This window comes from Terrapene carolina, unplaced genomic scaffold, assembly GCF_002925995.2.
Source record: "Terrapene carolina triunguis isolate 2854851 unplaced genomic scaffold, T_m_triunguis-2.0 Scaffold33281, whole genome shotgun sequence".
Lineage (NCBI taxonomy): Eukaryota > Metazoa > Chordata > Testudines > Emydidae > Terrapene > Terrapene triunguis.
In genome coordinates this window covers 8,720-15,457 of record NW_020697632.1, presented here as the reverse complement: position 1 = coordinate 15,457, position 6,738 = coordinate 8,720, and the positions used below count along the sequence as shown (strand labels likewise).

The window sequence follows — 6,738 nt, the reverse complement described above, 5'->3', positions numbered from 1 at the left end:
GGGGGAGCAAGCATGTTCGCTCATATAGCTTAATATTTTACATTTTTAGGCTGTTACCTACTAGTAAGGGATGGGTTGCTCAATTTAAAAAAGATATTACCTATGGAAAATATATTCTGCAAGAACAGAAATCAAAGGACACCGTTTCAGTCTTTTCTCACAAGTAATTCTGATTGTCCTAATAATGATTGGTGGCATAGAAAAGAGAAGACAAAAATATTGCTGCAACATTTCATAACTGCATGAAATCCATCTCTTTAGAAGATGGAATCTTTGTATCTACTTAGAGTACTATTACAGTTTTTGACTGAACAGTCCATTAATAACACACTTATGCCATCATCCACGTCAAATAACTTAGCCATTTCTAACAATTGCCTGAAGTGCTTATAGTACTTTCTTTGAGGTGATATAATTTGCGTGAAGAATGCTGGATCCTCAGTGACTGCAAAGCGTGTTTATGAACAAGTCACTAATGAAAATACTTAGTAATTATAGTTTCAAAGCCAGGTACAAATATTTATTCTTCCAATGTCCCTGTGAGAGAGGCTTTTAAGTATTAGCCCTCTTTTGCAGTTGGGGAAACTTGAGGCAGGAAGAAGTTTAAACCTGCTTATGGCCATGCAGCAAGTTAGCAGGCAGGATTAGAACTCAGGATTCCTAATGTCTGACCTCATGTTTGGTCCATGGTCCCTTAGTGTCTTTCAGTGCAAGGCTGAGATTTGGAAAAGCACTCAGTTTTAGCCTAACTCTGCCCCGGCTGAAGTCAGTGAAATGTTAATAAAGATGCCACAGAGATAAATCAGAACAGGTATAGACAAGGAAGGGAAAGTCATGTGGGCTTAAGTGATAGGTTAGGGTTTGTCTACATTAGCAATTTTTGCAACAATAGAGCTGCACTGATGCAAAGTCTCAAGGTAGATGTGCTACACCAGCATACGGCAGGGCTTGCACTAGTGCAATTTATGCTGCTTTCAAACCAGAGTAACTCATGCTAGTGCCAGATACACAAGCCATTAGTGATGATGTTCTGTACCTCCAGGATTTGACTCCCAGTCCAGGTTTTAGGGTCTAATCCAGCTCCTGTTGCCAAGAGATCATACCCTTTCTCTTTAGATGCCAATCCTCCAATTTGCAGGGTGCCCTCAACTCAAATGGACTTTAATGGGTTGACTGCATTCGGTATCTCCAGGAGATACTGTGCTACTTGCAGGATCAAGCCCCTAGGAGTGTAGATTCTGGAAGTGGCTCTAATTAAATGAAGGAGCAGCACTTGTAGCTTCCAAAGATTGTCCCATCCAGTGCCCCACCCCCTGCCTAAAGGGAGATCGCTGTAGTATAGGGCTTCAATAATAATGGAAGGGTTAAAGGTTGGGGGGGGAAAACAGGATCATTGGGCCGCCTGTAGAGAATAAGAGAAAATACAAGATGATCCAGTTTGTTAGTCCATCATGTGAATACATGGTGATAATACACATAGGTCAAATCCTATGGAATGAACAACAAAAACAAAACAAAAAACACCTCAAAGTTAGGCCCCATATTATTAATATATTTTATTTTGATATCACCTACCTGCCACAGCATTCCAGGCATCTCAAAATCTACAAGCTTAAAAAAAAAAAAAAAAAAAAACAAAAAATCCAAATCCTATAAAATATTTAAAAGCTGTATCACAGGAACATGGTGAAGGTGGTTAAATGCACTGGGCCAAATTCAGACCCTAGTGTAACCGTCAACTGCAGTGGATGAATTTGGTTCCATTCTGCTTTATACTCCCAGCTTACTCGCTTTGGATCCGCTAAGGAAAAGATAGAAACAAATACACACAGGAAATTAAGCTACATTTTAAATATGTTCAAAACAGCATTAATGAACTGGATGAACCTCAAAAAAGCCAGAAAATGCAGACGCCCCCTCCCCTCCCCCAAACTATCTTGTACGGGGGTACTGCCAGAGCCTCTAGGCAATGGACAAACCAACACACCATGGGTACCACAACAGAGGGACAACGAAGCAGGGTAGCTACTCCATAATGTCACAGACAGGTATGCAAGACTCACATGTACTCTAGATCTTGTGCCTGGTGCATCTTCTCTGACGTGATGGTGGCTTGCAGTACACAGAGTTTAAGTGTTGGCATGGCAGCTGCAGCGTGGTTTCACCTGGATTTGGAGAGTTTAAGTAGGACCCTGAATGTTCTAAAATAAGGAATTATTTGAGACATATAGCACATCAGCATCAACTTCTTATCAATCATATTGGATAGCTTCTTCCTCTGCTATTGGCCTCACTTATTGTTTTAAACTTAATTTACTATACAACGCCTTCGCACCAGTTTTCTGCAATTTACACCATTTACTGTCTGATAGCTGGAATTAGCTAACTCATTTTCTTTGAAAATACTCTATTTGGTACAAAAATAAGACCCAATCCTGCAAATCAGATCCAGGCAGGCAGACCTCCTACACTCACATGTAAACTCAAAGGCTCTGCATGGGTGCAAGAGTCTGCTCGCATACGTCTGATTGCAGAACTGATCTTTAGAATTGTATTTTATTTCCACACAGGATTCATTCACTTCTATTTCCCTCCCTACCCCTTCCACTCAGGTAGGCCAGGGTTTTAAAGAGAGCTCAGTACCCACAGTCAGAGCCAAATTTTCACCATTGCTCTGGATTTTGGGTACAGAATTCTCTTGCAAATCTGTTCACAAAAGTGTCACAATGTGAGCTGCTGGGTGCTGAAAATCTGGTCCTCCAATTGTAGGGGCTGAACACCTGGAAATCTGGTCCTGAGATATTTTGAAAATGTGACTCCTAGAACCAATCTACTTCTTGCACCTGAAGGAGTGAAGGAATGGAGGACCTTCTCCCTTGCATCTCCCACTGCCTAGAAGAGCCTTTCACTACCTCTTTGTCTCTTACTCCATCACCCCACCCACCCCCTTAATTCTCAAATATCGTTTGGGATCATCTTTCCTGCTCTTGCTTTCATTTGAACTTTGTAGTTCTATTTCACACATTTTGTATGCAAGCTATTATGCAACATATAGTTTTATGTCCTAGTCCGAACTGAAAGGTATGTGATCAAACTTCAGGCCAAGAGACATTGTTATATAAAAACTTAGAGTGGCTCGTGTAATCCTGTCCTAGCCCACCCTGGGATCAGATTCTGTCTAATGGTTTCAGACATCATTTTTCTGCTTCCCCAGGAGGGGCTGGTTGGTGTGCAGCGAGACGGGTGTGGTATGCATATCTCATGCAGACGCAGCAGAGCCTGGGAAGCTGTGGCTTAACTAGATAAGAGAGAGGGGAAAGGAGTGAGGTGGCAAAGCAGCCTCGGCTCCCCTCCAACCTTTCTGGAGACAAGAAAACATTATGTGACAGGAGTGAGCAGCTGACCTTCTTTAGTGGATATCACAGCAGAGCAGTGCTCTTCATCGTCTTCCTCTATCTCCCTTCCAACAAGCTTGCTGCTTCAATTTGCATGGGGAACACTCAGGACATAACTCTTGCATTGAGCGCAATCATCTTCTTATTTCAAGAAGAACTCTCTTTCAGAGGGTGTGCATGTGTACCTTGCAATACTTCAGTCAATGAAGGAATGACAGACGCATAGAATGAATCTTGTAATTGAAGCACAGATGAAATAAGCTACAATTTTGTTACTAACATTTTTAAAAGAAATAGATACACACACACACACACACACACACACACACACACACACACACACTGACATCCCCATAAAATCTCCTAGTCCAATCACGCCGAACTATGGGTACTGTAGAATCAGTCCCTGTTTGGGAGCTCACAGATACTACTGGCCTACCCTCTCCTAGCACACGGTACTGTAAGAAATTATGCAAGAGCACCAGTTGTGTGGGAGCTCACATCTACTCCAATCCTATCCCATCATGGGCAGGAATGATTTAGGATCTCCATGTGCGGAAGCTCAAACCTGCCTTCTTTTTGTTGTGTTTGTAAAACACCTACAGTACTACCATGGGGTTCCTAGGTGCTACAGGAATACAAATAATTCATAGATGATGATGATGATAAATAAAATAGTAATACTCTAGTTCCAGCCTCTCCCAGACGGACACACTATGGACCTTATTCACAGCACCTCTCTCTTGAAGGCAGGGGAAAAATTATACTACATATTCCCAGATGGCTCTTCTGCTGGATGCTGTTTCTACAGGTTCTCCTCAATTCACCTAAGACCTCACACTAGTACCTTAACTCCCTGTTAATTAGAAAGTCCCTGAGCCTGTTCTCCTGGCTGACCACATAGAATCCTCCCCACCCCTTCAAAATGTGTGTATGAAATTAAAAGTAAAATCTATCTGTCTCTTCTAGGCTGTTTCTGCCTTTTTGTACACAAAGCCTTTTCAATAGCAAACCACTGGCCCTGGAAATAACTACACTTAACTATCAAGGTCCACATGGAATAGTGTCAAAGGAACAGGAGATGCACATAAGTCAGCTGGGAGCGCCAAGATACAAGAAAGAAGAATGGAGCAGGAACTGACGAGGGCACATGGGTAAGAGAACAGCTCCATCATAAGAAAACAGTGAAGAATGGAATTAGCAATGCTGAATAGAAGCAACTGTGACCGCATTCTCTTGTCACAGCTTTTGACTGGTAGCGTCACCCTTCTCTTAATCCCTGATCATTTAACTGGTCCACACCTTGTGAAAGTTCAAACGCGCCTTTCAAACAATTTCTACAACTGGACACAAATCAAAAACTATCACGCTTCATGCCACCTCAGCACTGGCGTTTCCATGCAGTTGTTTCACTCTGGCATAACAGAGGTAATACAAATGTGTACCAGTGCCTGAGTTAACCAGATCATGTGTTATAAATACAGCCAGGGTGTTTGCAGGCTGCAATGGGATGCAGCTTAGCTTTGCTACTTTGAGGAGAAGCACTACCCCAGATCATCTTCCGAATTTGATCCAGTCTTCCCCACCAAGTTGTTTCTTCCTCCCCTAGATTCTTAGGTCTGGTCTTCACTTAAAAGTTAGGTTGACACTGCTACAGCACTCAGGGATGTGAAAAATCCACACCCTTGAGCACTGTAGCTATGATGAGCTAATCCCTGGTGTAGATGCAGCTAGGTTGACCAAAGACTGTTTCCTTTGACCTAGCTACTGTTGCTCAGGGAGATGGAGATCCTACAGTGATGGGAAAAAAAAAAAAAAAAAAAACAGCATCTTCCGTCACTGTAGAAAGCATCTACACTATGAGATTAGAGTGACATAGCTACAGTGCCCTACCTATAGGGTCTCCTGGGGCCATGATTTATTTCGTTCTGCCAATGCCTCTAAGCTTACTACCTCTAAGACTTTTAGGCAGAGCTTCCCAAGAAGAGGAGAAAAGAACTGTAAGGAAGGAAGATGGTTAGGAGTGGGATGAGTTGATAATTAACAAGGTTGACAGCTGCTGTATTTGGCATCCTGCTAAAAACAGTTGGTTTTAAATTACTCCACAGTGGGAAAACAACTAATTTTTATCCATCCAGAGGGCTGCAGCTATTTTAAAATCTCACCTCAATCTCATCAAATCAGACCAGGATGGAAGGTTTGTGTCTATTGTCACAGAAGCAAAAGTCTACATGCTGTGCATTCTGTACCTCTTCAAGAGCTGCTGCACTTCCAGAAGTCACTGCCACAGCTCTGAGAATGGCGGAGGTAAAGCAGTTACTTTTCTGATGTGCTGGATCCTGGATGCTGCGCTCAAATATAGCTGAACAATGCAGTCATCTCATAACAGAGGTTCCTGAATGCTATGCTGTAAAACAGCAGAAGTGATGTAAGCTTATTGTGAGTGCTAAAGGGCCCAAGGTTAAGAACCCAAGTTTTGTTTATTGTATTCTATCTGCTGGTTTCTATTAATCCTGCTGTTGTAATTTCTGTAATCTTCCAATCCTGAACAGTCAAGAAGCAGAACTAATCTACTGCAGAGATCTACTGCAGCCAGCCAACTACCATTCTCACCCATCTCTCTGTTTGCAGAACCCCAGAATGCCAGCTACCTCATCAGGAAGAGCAAATGCTGCATCAGAGCTTCAAAATCTATCAAATCTGTCCCATGGTATCTGAAGCAAAGTGCTGATCTAGTCAATACTCTCCCAAAGAGTAGCCTTTTTAAAAAGCACAGTCTGTTCAGCACTATGCTCAGTATTTATAGTCTGTATGTGTAGGAGCGTCTATTTGTGTGTAACAGGTTTTCCTCCTCTCATTGCCCTGAGTCACACCTAAAAAAAAAAAAACAACACCACACAACTCCATCTCCCCCTCCTTGGCTCTGAGTCTATCAGCTTCACTGGAGTGACTGACAAGCAAACTGGAAATCTCTCAGAATGAACAGATCCAGCTACAGTATCACCATTCTGGTCTATCAGACAAGTCCTGAATGAGATTAAGTAAATTCCTTGCTGTTTACTATGGGTGGGAGGGAGGCAAAGCTTAGTTTTAAGGTCTTGATCTTTGAGTGAAACTTCAAAGGGTATGTTTTTGTATGAACCAGGCTTTCCCTCAGTGTCCTTGAACAAAATTCTTCTCACTCACTCTACATTGTTACATAAAATGGCTACCTGCCTTCTATCCCCATCCCCCAAAGATGGCTGCTTTTCACTAGTGGGCAGTTTGTACATTCACATGGTTTGATGTAAAACAGCATAACTGATGTTATTTTTTTAAATTAGAGGCTTTGACAGATTATTCG

At 42.2% G+C, this 6,738-nt stretch overlaps 1 long non-coding RNA gene across 2 annotated transcripts; it reads right to left on the bottom strand.

Annotated features, from left to right (window-relative positions):
- Nucleotides 1-1,633: 1,633 nt before the first annotated feature.
- Nucleotides 1,634-6,246, bottom strand: LOC112106255. 2 transcript variants are annotated; one of them, XR_003370533.2, is made up of 4 exons: nt 5,561-6,246; nt 3,405-3,628; nt 2,064-2,201; nt 1,634-1,801 (listed from the first exon to the last, which is right to left on the bottom strand). It is a non-coding gene; the product is annotated as an uncharacterized LOC112106255 (long non-coding RNA). The 2 variants fall into 2 exon arrangements; XR_003370534.2 differs by having other exon boundaries at nt 2,064-2,165.
- Nucleotides 6,247-6,738: the final 492 nt, after the last annotated feature.